We start from the raw sequence: 18,376 nt of genomic DNA, 5'->3' as shown, positions 1-18,376 counted from the left end.
CCAGTTCAGAAACAACGATCTTGGGAGCCTAGAGCAAAGGATTTTGAGGTTTTATAAAAATAACATTAATTCGGAATGAAATGCTGTTTCCTTTCTGACCACAAAAATAATGGGTAGGAAAAAACTCATCTAGTCAAAGAATTTTGTAGCTAAAAGAAACCTGGAGCTTCAAGTTAAGTAGCTTCTGAGTTTCTCTAGTGTTTCCCTTTTCTCTATTTCTGAGTGAGAATTCTGAGAATGGTCCGGGGAGAGCATGGCTGTGGGCTCTCGGGGACCACCACCGTCAGGCAAAAGCTAGAGGCGGACAGAAGCCTGGGACACGCGGAGTGTGGGATGGGCTGCCTGCAGATGAAAGTTACCCTCAGCCACAAGAAGATCTCCCTCTATGGCAGAATGAAAAGTCGATTTTGGTGTTTTTTTTTTTTTTTTTTTTTGTCAAGTGTCCTTATGCTTGGCTTTCAGACATGTAGACTGGAAGACAGACAAAAGTTACGTGGTCAGGCCTCCACACTCAGGACCCACACTCTAGGTTGAAAGCCTGCTTCCAAAGCACAGGGTCAAGGGACTTACAAATGGTAGACACCTGCTCACGGTTTGCTACATAGCTTGAGCATGCCAGGTCGTGACCCGAGTTCAGGTGCCTCCAAATTCCACCTGCAGAAGTGACACCCTAAACTCCTGCTCTGTTCAGTAAGAGATGTATCAAATATTTTAAGTCTGCAACAGTAACGGAGAGTTAAGGAGAAGCACTGGCAGGCACTGGGCCCAGATCCACGTGAAGGCATGAACCCAGAAAACACAAGCCACTTTTGCCCTGAAGGCCTCGCTGATCCTGGTTCTGAGAGGAGGGAAGTCAGAGCCCAGGCTGCTCACAACTGGGGAGGGGGGCGGGTGCTGCTCAGGCCGAAGCCCCGACCTCCCCAGGGTGAGAGGGGTCTGAGGTGCACCGCCCTGGTGGTCCCAGGATGGCGGCTCTCCCAGGCACCCGGAAAAAGCAGGGAGAACCTCGGAGGGAGTGGACTCTCGTCTGAGGCCTCAAACTGCACAGGGAGTGTTCGGACACAGCTGCCGGTGCACAAGGATAACCAGGCACGTGAGTAAAACATACAAAACAACACACTAGTAAGACTCCCAGAAAGCAACCATTAAGAAAATAATTCAAAAGAGTTAAAAATGAATAATCTTAAGCAGGACCACAGAAAATATCTATTCAGTAAAAAAGGCAGAGGCAGCAGGGGAAGAATGGAGGAATGAATGAATGAATGAATGCGTGAGATGGAAAATAAACAGGGAATGGCAGGCATACACCCTGCCAAGTAAAAAACAACAAATGTGATTAAACTCGTTCTTTAACCAGAAGTAAAGACTGTCAGACTGCATTTTAAAAAACAAACACAGAAACAAAACAAGATCCACCCATATGCCATTCGCAAGAGACAGACTTCAGGCTCAAAGACAGAACGACAGAACATGGGAGGATGGAAGACCCTCACGGGAGACAGAGAGGGAGGCTGCATGTGGACAGAAGTCCAACCCATCAGAAAGAGGACGGCTGTGAGTACACCTGCATGCCCACAACACAGGAGGAAGAAGCAGAAATGCACAGACCTGAAGAGAGAAATGGATAAGAGCTGGGACTCGACACTCACCACGCACACCGGACGGGACCACTGGACGGGCGCCCGCAGAGAAGGGGGGCCGCACCATCCACCAGCGTTCAGCCCGTGGCAGGGGCCACAGTGTCCAAAGTATTGAGATCACAGAAGGTATGTTCTCTGATCACAATGAAATTAAGTCAGAAATCAAAAACAGGAGGATACTGTGGAAATCTACCACCAACACGTGGAGATGAACAAGGTACTTCTAAACATTTTTTTTTTTTTGAAGATTTTATTTATTTATTTGAAAGAGAGAGAGAGACAGCAAGAGAGGGAACACAAGCAGGGGGAGCGGGAGAGGGAGAAACAGGCTTCCCACAGAGCAGGGAGCCCGATGTGGGGCTCGATCCCAGGACTTGGGGATCATGACCTGAGCCGAAGGCAGACGCTGAACGACTGAGCCACCCAGGCGCCCCTGAACAAGGTACTTCTAGACAGACAGCGAGTGGAAGAAGAAACCACGATGTTTTCTGAGCCGAATGGAGGGGAAAACATGGCACAGCGACACAGCTAAGGCCCTGCTGTGCCAACAAAGACAGGTTTCTTAGGAAACAGCAACAAAAAAAAGAGCAAACTAAACGAAAAGTAAACAGAAGAAAATAGTAAAGATTTGAGCAGATAGAGAAATAGAAAAAAGGAAAACACTAGAAAAAATCAGTTGAGACAATGGTTGGTTCTTTGAAAACAACAAGAAATTTAACAGCCCTTTAGCTACACTGGAGACCCGCAAACTTTTTATATAAAGGGCCAGATATTAGATATTTTAGTCTTTGTGGCCATATGTGGTTTCTGCCAATATTCTTCTTTTGTTTGTTTTGTTTTTACAACACTTAAAAAAAAAGACCATTTTTAGCTTAGAGACCATAAAAAACAGGCTGCCAGCGGTTTTGGCCCGTGAGCTGTCCTCTGTTGACTCCTGAGCTAGATAGAGAAAGAGAGAAGACACAAGCAAGTAAATTCCGGAATGAAAAGGAAGACAGCAGGGCTGGCCTCAGAGAAGGTAAGAGACCCACAGGCGAGCCCAAATCAACCACAGGCCAATAAATAAAATTCAGATGAAACGGACAATTCCTAGAAAGACATGGGTTTCTGAAATTGACTAAAGAAGAAATATAAAATCCAAATAGATCTATAAAAAGTAATATATATATATATATATGTATATATATATATTGAATTAGGAATTAAAAATCTCTCCCCACAAGAAAGTCCAAGTTCAGATGGCATGAAGAGTGATTTCTACCAGACATTTAAAGAAGAAAAGGGGGCGCCAGTCTGGCTTAGTCAGTAGCACATGTGACTCTTAATCTCAGGGTTGTGAGTTTGAGACCCACGCTGCGTGTAGAGATTATTTAGAAATAAAATCTTAGAAAAGAAGAAGAAATGATATGTTGCCTTCACAAAGTCTCCAGAAATGGCGGCGGTAGGGATACATCCCACTTCCCTCTGGGTACCAGCGCTAGATGAGGATACCGTAAGAAAGCTACAGAGCAATACTGAGCATGAATATAGATGAAAGGAGTGTTCGACGAAACACTGGCCAGCCAACCAGCAACATACACAAAGGACTATTCCATGGTCTAGTGGGATTTCCCCAGGAGTGAAGGGTGCTTCACCATCTGAAAGCCAATTAATGTCATACGTGAAAAGGACAGAAAAAAGAACAACTGCTATATGACAATCTCAATAAATGCAGAAAAAGGATTTCACAAAATCTAATGGTCATTCAGGATAAAACTTCTCAATAGGAATAGAAAGGAACTTCCCCATTTTGATAAAAGGCACCTACGAAACCCTCCAGTTAACATCTCAAAGGTGCCCTCGCACTCAGAGCACTGCACGGAGCTCCTGGTCAGTGGAACCGGACAAGAAAGAAGGATAAAAGGCATCCAGATTGGAAAGGAAGACATGACACTGCCTTGATTTGCAGACGGCACGATTTTGTATTTAGAAAATCCTAAAGAATCCACAAAAAAATACTAAGCTAATAAACAAGTTCAGCAAGGTCACAGAATACAAGATCAAAACACAAAAATAAATTGTATTTCTGTTGACAGTTTCCTTCACTGTGCAGAAACTTTTTATTTTGATGAAGTCCCAATAGTTTATTTTTGTTTTTGTTTCCTGTGTCTCAGGAACACGTCTAGAAAAATGTTGCTATGACTGATATCAAAGATATTATTCCCTGTGTTCTCCTCCAGGATTTTTATAGTCTCACATTTAGGTCTTTCATTCATAAAACTAAAACCTACTAGGAGCAGGAAGATGGCGGGAGAGTAGGAGGACCTTAGGCATGCCTCATGCCACGAACACAACTAGACAACTCTCAAATCGTCCCAAATACCCCAGAAATGGATTTGAAGACTGACACAACTAAAAAGAGAGAAGAAGCCGTGTGGAAGAAGCTTCACTATGAAAAAGAAAAAGGCAACCGACAGAATGGGAGATGATACTTGCAAACAACATATCCCATAAAGGGCTAGAATGTAAAATATATAAAGAACTTATAAAACTCAACACTCCCAAAATGAACAATCCAATTAAAAATGGGCAAAAGACATGAATAGACATTCTTCTAAAGAAGAAATACAGATGGACAACAGACACATGAAAAAATGCTCAACGTCGCTCAGCATCAGGGAAATCCAAATCAAAACCTCAATGAGCTACCACCTCACACCAGTCAGAATGCCTAAAATTAACAAGTCAGGAAACGACAGATGTCGGCGGGGATGCGGAGAAAGGGGAACCCTCCTGCACTGTTGGTGGGAATGCAAGCTGGTGCAGCCACTCTGGAAAACAGTATGGAGGTTCCTCAAAAAGTTGAAAATAGAGCTACCCTACGACCCAGCAATTGCACTACTGGGTATTTACCCCAAAGATACAAATGTAGGGATCCTAAGGGGCACCTGCACCCCAGTGTTTATAGCAACAATGTCCACAATAGCCAAACTATGGAAAGAACCCAGATGTCCATCGACAGATGAATGGATAAAGAAGATGTGGTATATATACACAATGGAATATTATGCAGCCATCAAAAAATGAAATCTTGCCATTTGCAATGACGTGGATGGAGCTGGAAGGTGTTATGCTGAGCGAAATAAGTCAATCAGAGAAAGACAATTATCATATGATCTCAATGACATGCAGAATTTAAGAAACAAAACAAACGAACAAAGGGGAAAAAAAGAGAGAGAAACAAACCGAGAAACACACTCTGAACTACAGAACACACTGACGGTCACTAGAGGCCGGGGGGGGGGGGATGGGTGAAACAGGTGATGGGGATTAAGGAGTGCACCTGTTGTGATGAAATAAAATACAATGATAAAAAAATAAATACAAATTACAGTTAAAAAATTCAATTGTATTTCTATATACCAGCATCAAACAATCTGAAAATAAAATTAAGAAAATAATACATTCACAATCACATCAAAGAATAAAACACATATACAATAACAAAAGAAGTGCTAGACTTGTACAGTGGAAATTAGGAAACATCGTTGAAAGAAGTGAAAGATCTAAATGAACAGAGAGACATCCCATATTCATGGATCAGAAGACTAGATATTACAAAACAATTCTCCCCAAATTGACCCATGGATTCACTACAATCCAAATCCAAATCTCAAACTTGCGTTTTTACAGAAACTGGCAAGCTGCCCCTGAAATTCCCACGGAGATATAAAGAACCAGAACGGCAGTGTTGACAAAAGAAGAAACACGGTGGAGAGCTTACACTTTCTGATTCAAAATTCATGGCCACAGAGCTACGGCCTGGGCAGGAGATGTGTGTGCAGACCTACAGGCAGACTGCAAGCTGAGAACCTGCAAAGAAGAGGCTGGGACCTGGGGACTGGAAGGGAAAAATGAACACACACCCCCACCACATACAAAATGAATCCAAAGTAGATCATGGACCTAAATGTGAGCGCTAAAACCGTAAACTCTTGGAAGAATCTTGGTGACCCTGAGTGAAGCAAAGAATCCTCAAAAGAAAACTTTGACAAATGGGGCTTCATCAAAATTTAAATTTTTTGTGCAGATTTAACAAGAAAGTGAACAGAGCACCCCAGACTGGGAGAAAATGGGTGCAGAGGCCACATCTGCGCTGATGCTGGGGGTCTTCCCGCCCGCGGGGCAGGCCCTGAGCCGAGGTCCCCAGCAGCTGTGGGGGACGCGCCCAGCAGGTGCAGCGTCAAGAGCCCTTCCTCTGCCTGGGCCATCCGCTCTTTCCTCAGCTTTGGAAGAGAACTTCCCTGACTTTATTAAGGGCAGTTATGATAAATATCCATAGCAAACAGCGTACTTAACAGGGAAAGGGTTCAGCGCGCTCTTTGAGATTGGAAAGGAGATGAGGACGCCCACTATCGTGACTTCTGGTTAACAACTGACTAGAGACTCAAGTCAAGAAAAAGAAATAAAAAGCACAAGGCTTAGAAAGAGGAAAAAATGGTTGTATACATAAACAACCCAAAAGAATCAACAGAGAAATACTGGAATTAAAAGTAAATTTAGCAGGGTTTCTGAATACAAGATTAATAAATATAGTTAAATTAATTTCTTTATATCTACAAAATTTTTTACATGATGCCACTTACAATAATATCAAAAAACATCAGATTATTTTCCTGTATTATTGGTGAGAATGTAAAGTAGTACAGCTACTCTGGAAAAACAGTTTGGCAGTTCCTCAAAATGCTAAACATGGAGTAACCCTATGGCCCAGCAACACCACTCCTGGGTCTATACCCATGAGAACTGAACACATCTGTCCACACAGGAACGTGTACAGGAATGTTCACGGCCACGTTTTGCATAACAGCTAAAAGGAGAAACAACCCGAATGCTCATCAAGCGGTATATGGATAAACAAGATGTGTCCTTGCATACAGTGGACCGTGATGCCACAAAGGAAGAAACGGAGCTCTGGCCGGGCTGCAACGTGACGAGAAAGCAAAGGAAGCCGGTCATAGAGACCAAACCACGTCGGTACCACTTACAGGAAATGTCCAGAATGGGTAAGCCCACAGACACAGAAAGGGGGCCAGTGGGCCTGGCTGGGAGCTGGGGGGGGGATCAGGAGAGAGAGCTACGTGTGTGTGGGGGGGGTGTTATCTTGTGGTGATGGCAATGTCTCCAAATTAGTGGTGATGATTGCACAACACTGTGAACGTACTAAAACCCACTGAATTGTACACTTTAAGCAGGGGGATTTTATGTGAATTATATCTTAGTAAAGCTGATAAAAAATGTTTTTTAGAAACCAAATACCAAGGAATTAATTTACTAAAGGATTGCAAGCCCTCTAGTATGAAAACCATGCATGGCTACTGAGATAAAGAGACAAATGGACATATGTTCACTGTTAGGAAAACTGAGTACCATAAAGAAGTCAGTCCTCCTGTAACTGATCTATGGATTCAACACAATTCCAACCAAATCCTCACTGGAGATTCTGTGAAAATTAACAAATGACTCTGACATTTATATAAAAACACAAAAGATTTTTTAAAAATATTTTATTTATTTGAGAGAGAGAGAGCACAAGCAGGGGGAGTAGCAGAGGGAAAGGGAGAAGCAGGCTCCCCGCTGAGCAGAGAGCCCGACGCGGGACTCGATCCTAGGACCCTGGGATCCATGACCGTAGCTGAAGGCAGACGCTTAACTGACTGAGCCACCCAGGCGCCCCACAAAAGATTTTTTTAAAAGGTAGGCTCCATGCCCAGCGTGGAGCCCAATGCAGGGCCTGAACTCACGACCCTGAGATCAAGACCTGAGCTGAAAAAAAAACAAAACCCATCTATATGTTGCCCACAAGAGACTCATTTTAGACCTAAAGACACCTGCAGACTGAAAGTGAGGGGGTGGAGAACCATCTTTCATGCTAATGGACATCAAAAGAAAGCTGGGGTAGCCATCCTTGTATCAAACAAAGTAGATTTTAAACCAAAGATTGTAACAAGAGATGAAGAAGGGCACTCTATCATAATTAAGGGGTCTATCCATCAAGAAGATCTAACAATTGTAAATATTTATGCCCCCAACCTGGGAGCAGCCAAATATATCAATCAATTAATAACAAACATAAAGAAACTCATTGATGATAACACAATAATAGTAGGGACTTTTAACACCCCACTCACATCAATGGACAGATCATCGAAGCAGAAGATCAACAAGGAAACAATGGCTTTGTTTTACACACTGGACCAGACTGACTTAACGGGTATATTCAGAACATTTTATTCTAAAGCAGCAGAATACACATTCTTTCCAAGTGCACATGGAACTTTCTCCAGGACAGATCACATTCTGGGTCACAAATCAGCCCTCAACAAGTACAAAAAGACTGAGATCATACCATGCATATTTTCAGACCACAACGCTATGAAACTTGAAGTCAACCACAAGAAAAAATTGGGGAAGACCACAAATACATGGAGGTAAAGAACATCCTACAAAGAATGAATGGGTTAACCAGAAAATTAAGGAAGAAATTAAAAAATACATGGAAACAAATGAAAATGAAAGCACAACATTCCAGAACCTTTGGGATGCAGTGAAGGCAGTTCTAAGAGGGAAGTATATAGCAATACAGACCTTCCTCAAGAAGCAAGAAAAGTCTCAAATATACAACCTAACTTTACACCTAAAGGAGCTGCAAAAGGAACAGCAAATAAAGCTTAAACCTGGCAGAAGAAAGGAAATAGAGATTAGAGCTGAAATAAATGATATTGAAATTAAAAAACCCTGTAGAACAGATCAACAAAACTAAGAATTGGTTCTTTGAAAGAATTAATAAAATTGATAAACCCATGGCCAGACTCATCAAAAAGAAAAAAGACCCAAATAAATAAAATCATGAATGAAAAAGGAGAGATCACAACCAACACTGCAGAAATACAATTATAACAGATTATTATGAGCAACAATATGCCAACAAACTGGGCAATCTGGAAGAAATGGATGCATTTCCAGAAACGTATAAACTACCTAAACTGAAACAGGAAGAAATAGAGAATTTGAACAGACCATAACCAGCAAAGAAATTGAAGCAATAATCAAAAATCTCCCAACAAACAAAATTCCAGGGCCAGATGGCTTCCCAGCAGAATTCTACCAGACATTTAAAGAAGAATTAATACCTATTCTTCTCAAACTGTTCCAAAAAACAGAAATGGAAAGAAAACTCCCAAACTCTTTCTATGAGGTCAGCATTGCCCTGATACCAAAACCAGACAAAGACTCCACTAATAAGAAGACTTACAGGCCAATAACCTTGAGGAATATGGATGAAAAAATTCTCAATAAAATACTAGCAAATCAAATTCAACAGTACATTAAAAGGACTATTCACCACGACCAAGTGGAATTTATTCCTGGGCTGCAAGGGTGGTTCAACATCTGCAAATCAATGTGATGTACTACATTAATAAAAGAAAGAATAACAATCATATGATCCTCTCACTAGATATAGAAAAAGCATTTAACAAAATATGGCATCCATTCTTGATAAAAACCCTCAACAAAGTAGGGATAGAGGGAACACAGCTCAACATCGCAACAGCTATAGATGGAAGACCCACAGCTAATATCATCCTCAATGGGGAAAAACTGAGAGCTTTTTCCCTATGATCAGGAACAAGAAAGGGATGTCCACTCTCACCATTACTATTTAACATAGTACTGGAACTCTTAGCTTCAGCAATCAGCAACAAAAAGAAACAAAAGGCATCCAAATAGGCAAGGAAGAAGTCAAACTTTCACTATTTGCAGATGACATGATACCCTATGTAGAAAAGCCGAAAGAATCTACCAAAAAATTGGTAGAAATAATACATGCAGGATATAAAATCAATGAACAGAAATCTGTTGTATTTCTATATACCAATAATGAAGCAACAGAAACAGAAATCAAGGAATTGATCCCATTTACAACTGCACCAAAAACCCTAAGATACCTAGGAATAAACCTAACCAAAGAGGTAAAAGATCTTTACTCTGAAAACTATGCAATACTTATGAAAGGAATTGAAAAGGACATGAAGAAATGGAAAAACATTCCATACTCATGGATTGGAAGAAGAAACATTATTACAATGTCCATACTACCCAATGCAATCCACACATTTAATACAATTCCTATCAAAATAACACCAGCGTTTTTTAGAGAGCTGGAACAAACAATCCTAAAATTTGTTATGAAACCATAAAAGACCCCAAATGGCCAAAGCAATTCTGGGGGAAAAAAAGAAAGCAAAGCTGGAGGCATCACGATTCCAGACTTCAAGCTCTATTACAAAATTGTGGTCATCAAGACAGTATGGTACTGGCACAAAAACAGACACACAGATCAATGGAACAGAAGAGAAAACTGAGAATGGACCCTCAACTCTGTGGGACACTAGTCTTCAACAAAGCAGGAAAGAGTATCCAGTGGAAAAAAGACAGTCTCTTCAACAAATGGTGTAGGGAAAACTGGACAGCAATACACAGAAGAATGAAACTGGACCATTTTCTTACACCATACACAGAAATAAATTCAAAATGGATGAAACACCCAAATGTGACAGGAATCCATCAAAATCCTAGAGGAGAACACAGGCAGCAACCTCTTTGGTATCAGCCATAGCAATTTCTTACTAGACAAGGGAAACAAAAGCCAAAATGAACTATTAGGACTTCATCAAAATAAAAAGCTTCTGCACAGTGAAGGAAACAATCAACAAAACTAAAAGGCAGCCTACAGAATGGGAGAAGATATTTGCAAAGAACATATCTGATAAAGGGTTAGTATCTAAAATCTATAAAGAACCTATTAAACTCAACACCCAAAACACAAATAATCTAGTTAAGAAATGGAGAACATAGGCAGTAACATCAGCCACAGCAACTTCTTCCAAAACATGTCTCCAAAAGCAAGGGAAACAAAAGCGAAAATTAACTTCTGGGACTTCATCAAGATAAAAAGCTTCTGCACAGCAAAGGAAACAGTCAACAAAACAAAGAGACAACCCATGGAATAGGAGAAGATATCTGCAAATGACACTACAGATAAAGGGCTAGTATCCAAGATGTATAAAGAACTTCTTAAACTCAACACTCAAAAAACAAATAAGTAAAAAAATGGGCAGAAGACATGAACAGACACTTCTCCAAAGAAGACAAATGGCTAACAGACACATGAAAAAATGTTCAACATCCATTAGACATCAGGGAAATTCAAATCAAAAACACACTGACATAACACCTTACACCAGTTGGAATGGCAAAAATTGACATGACAAGAAACAAAAAATGTTGGAGGGGTTATGGAGAAAGGGGAACCCTCTTATACTGTTGGTGGGAATGCAAGTTGGTACAGCCACTTTGGAAAACAGTGTGAAGGTTCTTCAAAAAGTTAAAAATAGAGCTACCCTATGACCTAGCAATTGCACTACTGGGTATTTACCTCAAAGATACAGACGTAGTGAAAAGAAGGGGCACATGCACCCCAATGTTCACAGCAGCAATGTCCACAATAGCCAAACTGTGGCAGGAGCCAAGATACCCTTCAACAGATGAATGGATAAAGATGTGGTCCAAATATACAATGGAATATTATTCAGCCATCACAAAGGATGAATACCCAACATTGCATCAACATGGATGGGACTGGAGGAGATTATGCTAAGTGAAGTAAGTCAAGCAAAGAGGGACAATTATCATATGGTTTCACTTATTTGTGGAACATAAGGAATAGCATAGAGGACATTAGGAGAAGGAAGGGGAAAATGAAGGGGGGAAATCAGGGAGGGAGACAAACCATGAGAGACTATGGACTCTGGAAATCAAACAGGGTTTTAGAGGGGGGTGGGGGATGGGTGAGCACGGTGATGGGTATTAAGGAGGGCACGTATTGCATGGAGCACTGAGTGTTATATGCAAACAATGGATCACGGAACACTACATCAAAAACTAATGATGTACTGTATGGTGACTAACATAACAAATAAAAAAATAATTTAAAAAAAGGAAAAAATAAAATAATCTGAAAGCAAAAAAAAAAAAAAATGGGCAGAAGACATGAGTAGACATTTTTCCAAAGAAGACAACCAGATGGCTATCAGACACATGAAAAGATGCTCAACATCACTCATCATCAGGAAAATACAATTCAAAACCATGATGAGATATCACCTCACACCAGTCAGAATGGCTGAAATCAACAACTCAGGAAACGATAGATGTTGGCGAGGATGCAGAGAGAGGGGAACCCTCTTGTACTGCTGGTGGGAATGCAAACTGGTGCGGACACTCTGGAGACTAGTATGGCAGATCCTCAAAAAGCTAAAAACAGAACTACCCCGTAATTCAGCCATTGCACTACTAGGCATTTACCCAAAGGATACAAAACTACACATTCAAAGGAGTACATGCACCCCAATGTTTATAGCAGCACTATCAACAATAGCCAAACTAGGGAAAGAGCCCAAATGTCCACTGACAGATGAATGGATAAAGAAGATGTGGTGTGTGTATGTATGTGTGTATATATATACATATATATATGAGTGGAATATGACTCAGCCATCAGAAAGAATAAAATCCATTTGCAACGACGTGCGTGGAGCTAGAGTGTATTATGGTAAAGCGAAATGAGTCAGAGAAAGACAAATACCCTATGATTTCACGCGTATGTAGAATTTAAGAAACAAAACAGGTGAACGAACACACAGGAGGGGAAAAAAGAAAAGAGGGAAACAAATCATGAGAGACTCTTAACTATAAAGAACAAACTGAGGGTCGACGGAAGGAGGTGAGTCGGGGATGGGATAGATGGGGGATGGGTATTAAGGAGGGCACGTATTATGATGAGCACTGAGTGTTGCATGTAAGTGATGAACCACTGAATTCTACTCCTGAAACCAATATTGAACTGTATGTCAATTAACTAGAATTTAAATAAAAAAGACCTGAGCTGAGATCAAGAGTTGGACACTTAACTGACTGAGCCACCCAGGTGCCCCAACGCAAAAAATCTTTAAAAAAGATTTTTTAAAAAATAGCCAAAAATATTGAAGTAGATGAACAAGAGGACTTACAGAATCAAACTACACTGTGTTCTGTAAAGCTGCAATGTAGCAAATGAAGGACAGACCAACAGCCCACATGGACAGGACACAGAGGCCAGAAACAGGTCCTACACACAGCAACATTGGATTAAAGACAGCTCAGAAAGCTTATGAGCAAGGGCCTTTCTTTCCATCAACAATGCTACACCCACTGGAAATCCCCATGAGAAGGAGTCATTCGGGACCTCTACCCCACATGCAGATAGAAGTAATTTCTAGATTGACTATAGATCTGAATGTGAAAAGTAACAATAAAGCTTCCAGAGAATGATATAGAAAAACATCTTCATTAGAGTGAGGTAAACAAAAATTTCACAACTGGGGAAAAAAGCACTAACTATAAGGAAAAGATTGATAAACTGGACTACAGTGAATTAGAAACTTCTATTTACTCAAAACTCTATTAAAGAATAAAAAAAGAACATGTGACTCTTGATCTTGGGGTCGTGAGTTTGAGCCCCACATTGGATGTAGAGATTACTAGATAAATAAGAAATAATAAACAAACAAACTTAAAAAAAAAAAAAGAATAAAAACGAAAGCCACACAGCAGGAGGAGCTAGCTCTTTGTAATTCATACATTCAACGAAGGACTTATATCCAACACATCTTATTAACTTATTGAAGAAAAAGAGGCAACATCATAAAAAAATGGGCAAGAGACATAAGCAGGCAGTACACAAAGAAAATATCCAAATACCCACCTGCAACCTCATCAGACATCAGGGAAATGAATTTAAAGCCACACACAGTCACCACCATGTCATCACACCAGATGACTCAAGTGAAGGAGACCAGACCCAGGAAGGGCCAGGAGACAGGCCAGTTAGCACGTCCTCCCACTGCTGGACGAGCGCCCGCGGCAGGTGAGCACAGCACCTTCAGCACTCCAGCCCCTCCTCCCGTACGTGGCAAGCAGACCCACAGTCGCACGTCCAGCCCCTCCTCCCGTACGTGGCAAGCAGACCCACAGTCGCATGTGTGCTGGAAGAAATGTACAAGCATTTCCTGGCAGCACTGCTCAAAGACCCAAATGTTGAACCCGCAGAAGGGTGGAGCTGGGCACCTCCACATTCTGGACTATCACACAGCAATAAAAGTTGTGAAATGTTGGGGCGCCTGGGTGGCTCAGTCATTAAGCGTCTGCCTTCGGCTCAGGTCATGATCCCAGGGTCCTGGGATCGAGCCCCGCATCGGGCTCCCTGCTCCGCAGGAAGCCTGCTTCTCCCTCTCCCACTCTCCCTGCTTGTGTTCCCTCTCTCGCTGTGTCTCTCTCTGTCAAATAAATAAATAAAATCTTTAAAAAAAAAAGAAAGTTGTGAAATGCTGCTATGCAAAAATCAGCACTAATCTCCAAAACGTAATGCTGGGCAAGATAAGCCAGATATAAAAGAATATGTGAGGAATTACATAAAGGTCAAAATAAGATAAAACTAACTGGGTGTTTGCATTCCAGTCATGCTGCAGACAAGAGGACGGGGTTTCTGAGGAGGAACAGGAGGTCACGCGAGAAGCCGGCTGTGCTCTGGTCCTGCACCTATGGACGACTGCACAGGACAGCTCAGTTTCCCATAACTCCACGAACTGCACACTTATGACCTGCACCCTGATCTGTGCATATGTTAAACTTAAATAAAAATGAACAAAAACAATTCCAAGTAGAGTTTAGATCAAAACATAAAAGGTAAAAAAGAAATAAAGCATCTGGAACTAGGAGAATAACTTCAGGGCCTAAAAGTAGGAAAAAATGTCTCAAGAAGAAGGCGCAATGAGACTGACTGTAAAGGAAAAGATTACTAAATGGACCTGCCCTAAAATTAAGAACTCTATTTATCAACTGGTAGCTTTCAGATAGTGAAAAGGCAAGCAAGCCACAGAGGGAGAGAAGCGGACACAAAAGGCTATGTATGATGCCGCTTATAAAAAGTTCAAAACCAGGCAGGACTGTCACATCAACAAACAGGACAATATTTGACTTTGGGAAGGATAAGAAAGTCATCGGGAAGGAGCAAGAAAGGGGTTCTGGGGTGGCTTCACACACACCTGCTTGTTGAGGATCCGCTGAGCTGTGCATTCGTGGCCAGCGCCCCTCTCTAGGCGTGTCCTTCTCCACAGTGCAAGTGATAACACAAACACAACTCTGAGCGTGACAAGCGTTTGGCAGAACACTTCTAGTGACTCTGCCCTGGAGGCTTGGCCGCAAGGCGAGCCGAGACCAGGGGATAGGAGCTCTAGGTCAGAAACACGTAAAAGTCCGTTCATCACCTCACAGTGAACTGTTAACTTAAAACAAACAAGAACCCTACTACACCTAACCTACTATAACTAATAAGGTAACTTAGCAGATTTACAGCAACAAAACTGGTATGAACTTTTAATACCAGTTTTGATAGCACCAAAACCCAGAAAATACTTAGTGATGTATTTTGTTAAGTTTATGCAATACCTGAATACTGAAAACTATAAAACATTTCTGAGAGAAATCCAAGAACCTAAATAAATGAAGAGATGTACCATGTTTATGGAGTAGAACATTCAGTCTTGGTAAGACCCCCAAATGGGTCTATAGATTCAGTGCAATTCCAATGAAAACTCAAGCAGACTCGACAGCTGAATCTAAATGTCTACAGAAATTCAAAAGACCTAAAAAAAAAACAAAGCAATTCTGAAAAGGAAGAACACAGCTGGAGGGCCTAACCATACCTGATTTTTTCAATACAACTACCCTTAGCTTCATTCCTGCTGCTGCCATGGGAACAAAGGCAGCGTGGAAGTGGCTCACGGACAGAGACGAAGGGTCTGCACTGTGTCTGGCCGTCCGACCTTCAACAGAGGTCGGATGCTAGAGCCGGGTACGCAGAGGAAGACTGTCACCCACAATCCCCCCTTCACACCACACTCGATGAACCCAAACAGCTGACACACCTACATGTAAAAGACAAAACCATAAAACCTCTAGGAAAAAACAGGGAGAAAGTCTTGGGGTAGACAAAGACTTCTTAGGTTCTTAGGACAAAAAAGCACAAATCTTGACAGGAAAAACTGATAAGATGGACTTAATCCTAATTCATGTTCATTAAGACACGTCTGAGAAATGAAAACAAAGGCAAGCCACAGACTGGGAGAAAGGACCTGTATCTTAGTAAAAAAGTCGAAAGACTTGAAGGACTCTTCACACGGGAAGATACACACGTGACCAGTGAGCGCCCAAACGAAGAAGACTCGGCATCTTGAGTCACCAGGGAGATGCAATCCAAAACCACAGGAGACAGTCCCATAGGCATGCCCCGAGGCTCACATCTCAAAGACGGACAACTCCAAGTGTTGGGAGAAACTCAACAAGCTCTTGTAAATCACCGGGAACGTAAAAGGGTTCATCCCCTTGGAAAATCGTTCTGAAGACTCTTAGAAGGCAAACGTGCATATTTATACCACCCATCAGCTCTGTCCGAGATTTACCAGGAGCAATGACTGCACATCCACGGTTAGACCTGCACAAACTTCTGCGGTGTCTGTACTCACAGCAGCTGAACACCGGAGGCCACGCAGCGTCCACCACCGGGCACCTACAGAAGGCGTCCCCTGGAACGGCCGGCTCAGCAGCAGCGAAGGCCGACGTACTTGATGTCAGCAACAACACAGGTAGATCTCAAAAACAGCATGAGGAGTAGAAAGGGCCAACGGCAAGATCACATACTGTTTGATTCCATTTATATGAAGTTCTGGAACAGGAAAAAAACCCTAACGAAGGGAAGCAGGGTGTGAGTGCAAAGTGGTTCGAGGACACGTTAACCTGGACTGAGGTGGCCCTTACACGGGCGTGTGCGTTTGTCAGACCCACTGAATGTGCACGTTCAATGGGTGTCTTTTATTAAGTGGTTGATTTTTAAATCTGTCTCCAATAAAGCATGCCTAGTATTTAGGAAGAAAGTTTAATCTGAGTTCACTCCACGATGCTTTTTAAAAATATCGTCAGGTTCTGGGTTTAGGGCACTGGTGTTCAGGAGGACACAGTGCCCCCCCTCCGCCGAATGCACTGCCGTTTCTGCCGTTCTAGTTCCCAGTCCCCATCCATATACACACACAACTTTTCTGTAGCCATAATTCTGGCAGAAGCACACGAAAGTAATTTGGGATCAAACATGTGGATTCACTACACACACACACATTCAAGCTGCGCAGTTTCCTCCGCTGACAAAACGGGAGACTGTATGGCCAACGCCCCTCCCCTGGCTCGCGGCTCCTCCGAGAAAGGAAATCCCTGTAACTGGGAGAGAAGACAAGCATTCCTCGGCTCAGCAAGAGATTCAGCAGGAAGGAGGAGGAGCACAGGAGATCTGGGCTGCAGGGGAAGGATGGGGGGCTGCCCGGGGCTCACGCAGCCCAGAGCAGACACCCCTCCCATCTACCTCCTGCCCTCCTGTTCCCCAGGGCAGGTCAGCGTGTGTGCCCCTGCCACCTGGGGCATAGTGCCCCTCTTGTCCGCCAGGCCCCAGCGTGAGGGTAGGAAATAGCAGGGGCCCATGGCAGAGGGACAGAGAGGGCAGGGAGATGAGCAGAAGTCACTGCCGCCGGGGAAGGGGCAGGAGGTGCACCACTTTCTCCTTCTTGGGTGGAGGCCACCAGGGCTGGCTGCAAAGGAACTGCTCGGAAGCCTGTGAGAGCAGAGTCTGCCTACGGGTCTGGAGTCTGTCGGTCTGCAGTGGCCCAAGTCCACGTTTGCAGCAAGCTGTCTCCCTGGCCAGCAGGTTTCGGGACCAGCACTCGGAGGGAGCAGCTGAACAAACACCCAGCTCATCCCCCTTCCCTAGGCCCTAAAATGAAAACACTCTACACAAACAGAAAATATTTCAAAAGCTCACTGCTGTCTGGGGCATTAGTCTCTCTAAAGAAATGAAGGTTAGTGGCACTTGACAAGAGCCGGAGCCCGCCAAGAACTAACGCCCAGAGCCAACAAAAACAGCCGAGGGCGGCTCCCGTGAAGCAGTGTGAGCAGCCACGTGCAGAGACTTCTGGGGCTTTCTCTATTCCAGAAAAAACTTTCATGAGTGTTGAGAAGGAATCTGTCTCCCTTCCAAGAACAAAAGTAGGCGCCCCCACACACAGGTCAGTACCGATGTGCAGCTCTCTCCCTCATAAATTAAGGGCATCACCTGCTTCTTGGTGGAGCTACTTGACCCTTTTTTGGGAACAGTCACCACTAAGATCACGTGGCCCTCCTCCTGACCCAGCTAACGCCCTCCTGGTCTCGGTCTAACAGAGCCCATAATTTATCTCTCAGGAAAGAGGAGAAGAGGTTGTGGTGTGTCCGGAGAAGCAGAGGCGGGGGGAAGGGGAAGCCACCCTGACCGCCCCCCAGCACTGCCCCCATGCAGGTCCCAGCGAACACCCCCAAGTACGGGGTAGCACACGGGCATCGACACACTCACAAGAGCTGATAAAGTCTGGGGCGCCTGGGTGGCTCAGTCGTTGAGCGTCTGCCTTTGGCTCAGGTCATGATCCCAGGGTCCTGGGATCGAGCCCCGCGTCGGGCTCCCTGCTCCGCGGGAAGCCTGCTTCTCCCTCTCCCACTCCCCCTGCTTGTGTTCCCTCTCT

General features: G+C 43.2%; 1 protein-coding gene across 6 annotated transcripts in view; it reads right to left on the bottom strand.

The window, feature by feature from the left end:
• The window catches only part of B3GNTL1 (UDP-GlcNAc:betaGal beta-1,3-N-acetylglucosaminyltransferase like 1), a 110,519-nt gene that overhangs the window by 66,724 nt on the left and 25,419 nt on the right, over positions 1 to 18,376 (bottom strand). Inside the window, exon 2 of one of the 6 annotated variants that reach the window (XM_035025698.1) lies at positions 16,304 to 16,522. The exons of the other annotated variants lie outside the window; for them this stretch is intronic. The gene's annotated coding sequence lies outside the window, so the exon portion shown is untranslated. The remainder of the gene's footprint in view (positions 1 to 16,303; positions 16,523 to 18,376) is intronic. 6 annotated transcript variants of the gene reach the window in all.

This window comes from Mirounga leonina, unplaced genomic scaffold (assembly GCF_011800145.1).
Source record: "Mirounga leonina isolate KUSES-001 unplaced genomic scaffold, KU_Mleo_1.0 Mir_197, whole genome shotgun sequence".
Taxonomy (NCBI): Eukaryota; Metazoa; Chordata; class Mammalia; order Carnivora; family Phocidae; genus Mirounga; species Mirounga leonina.
This window is presented reverse-complemented; position numbering and strand designations above follow the sequence as displayed.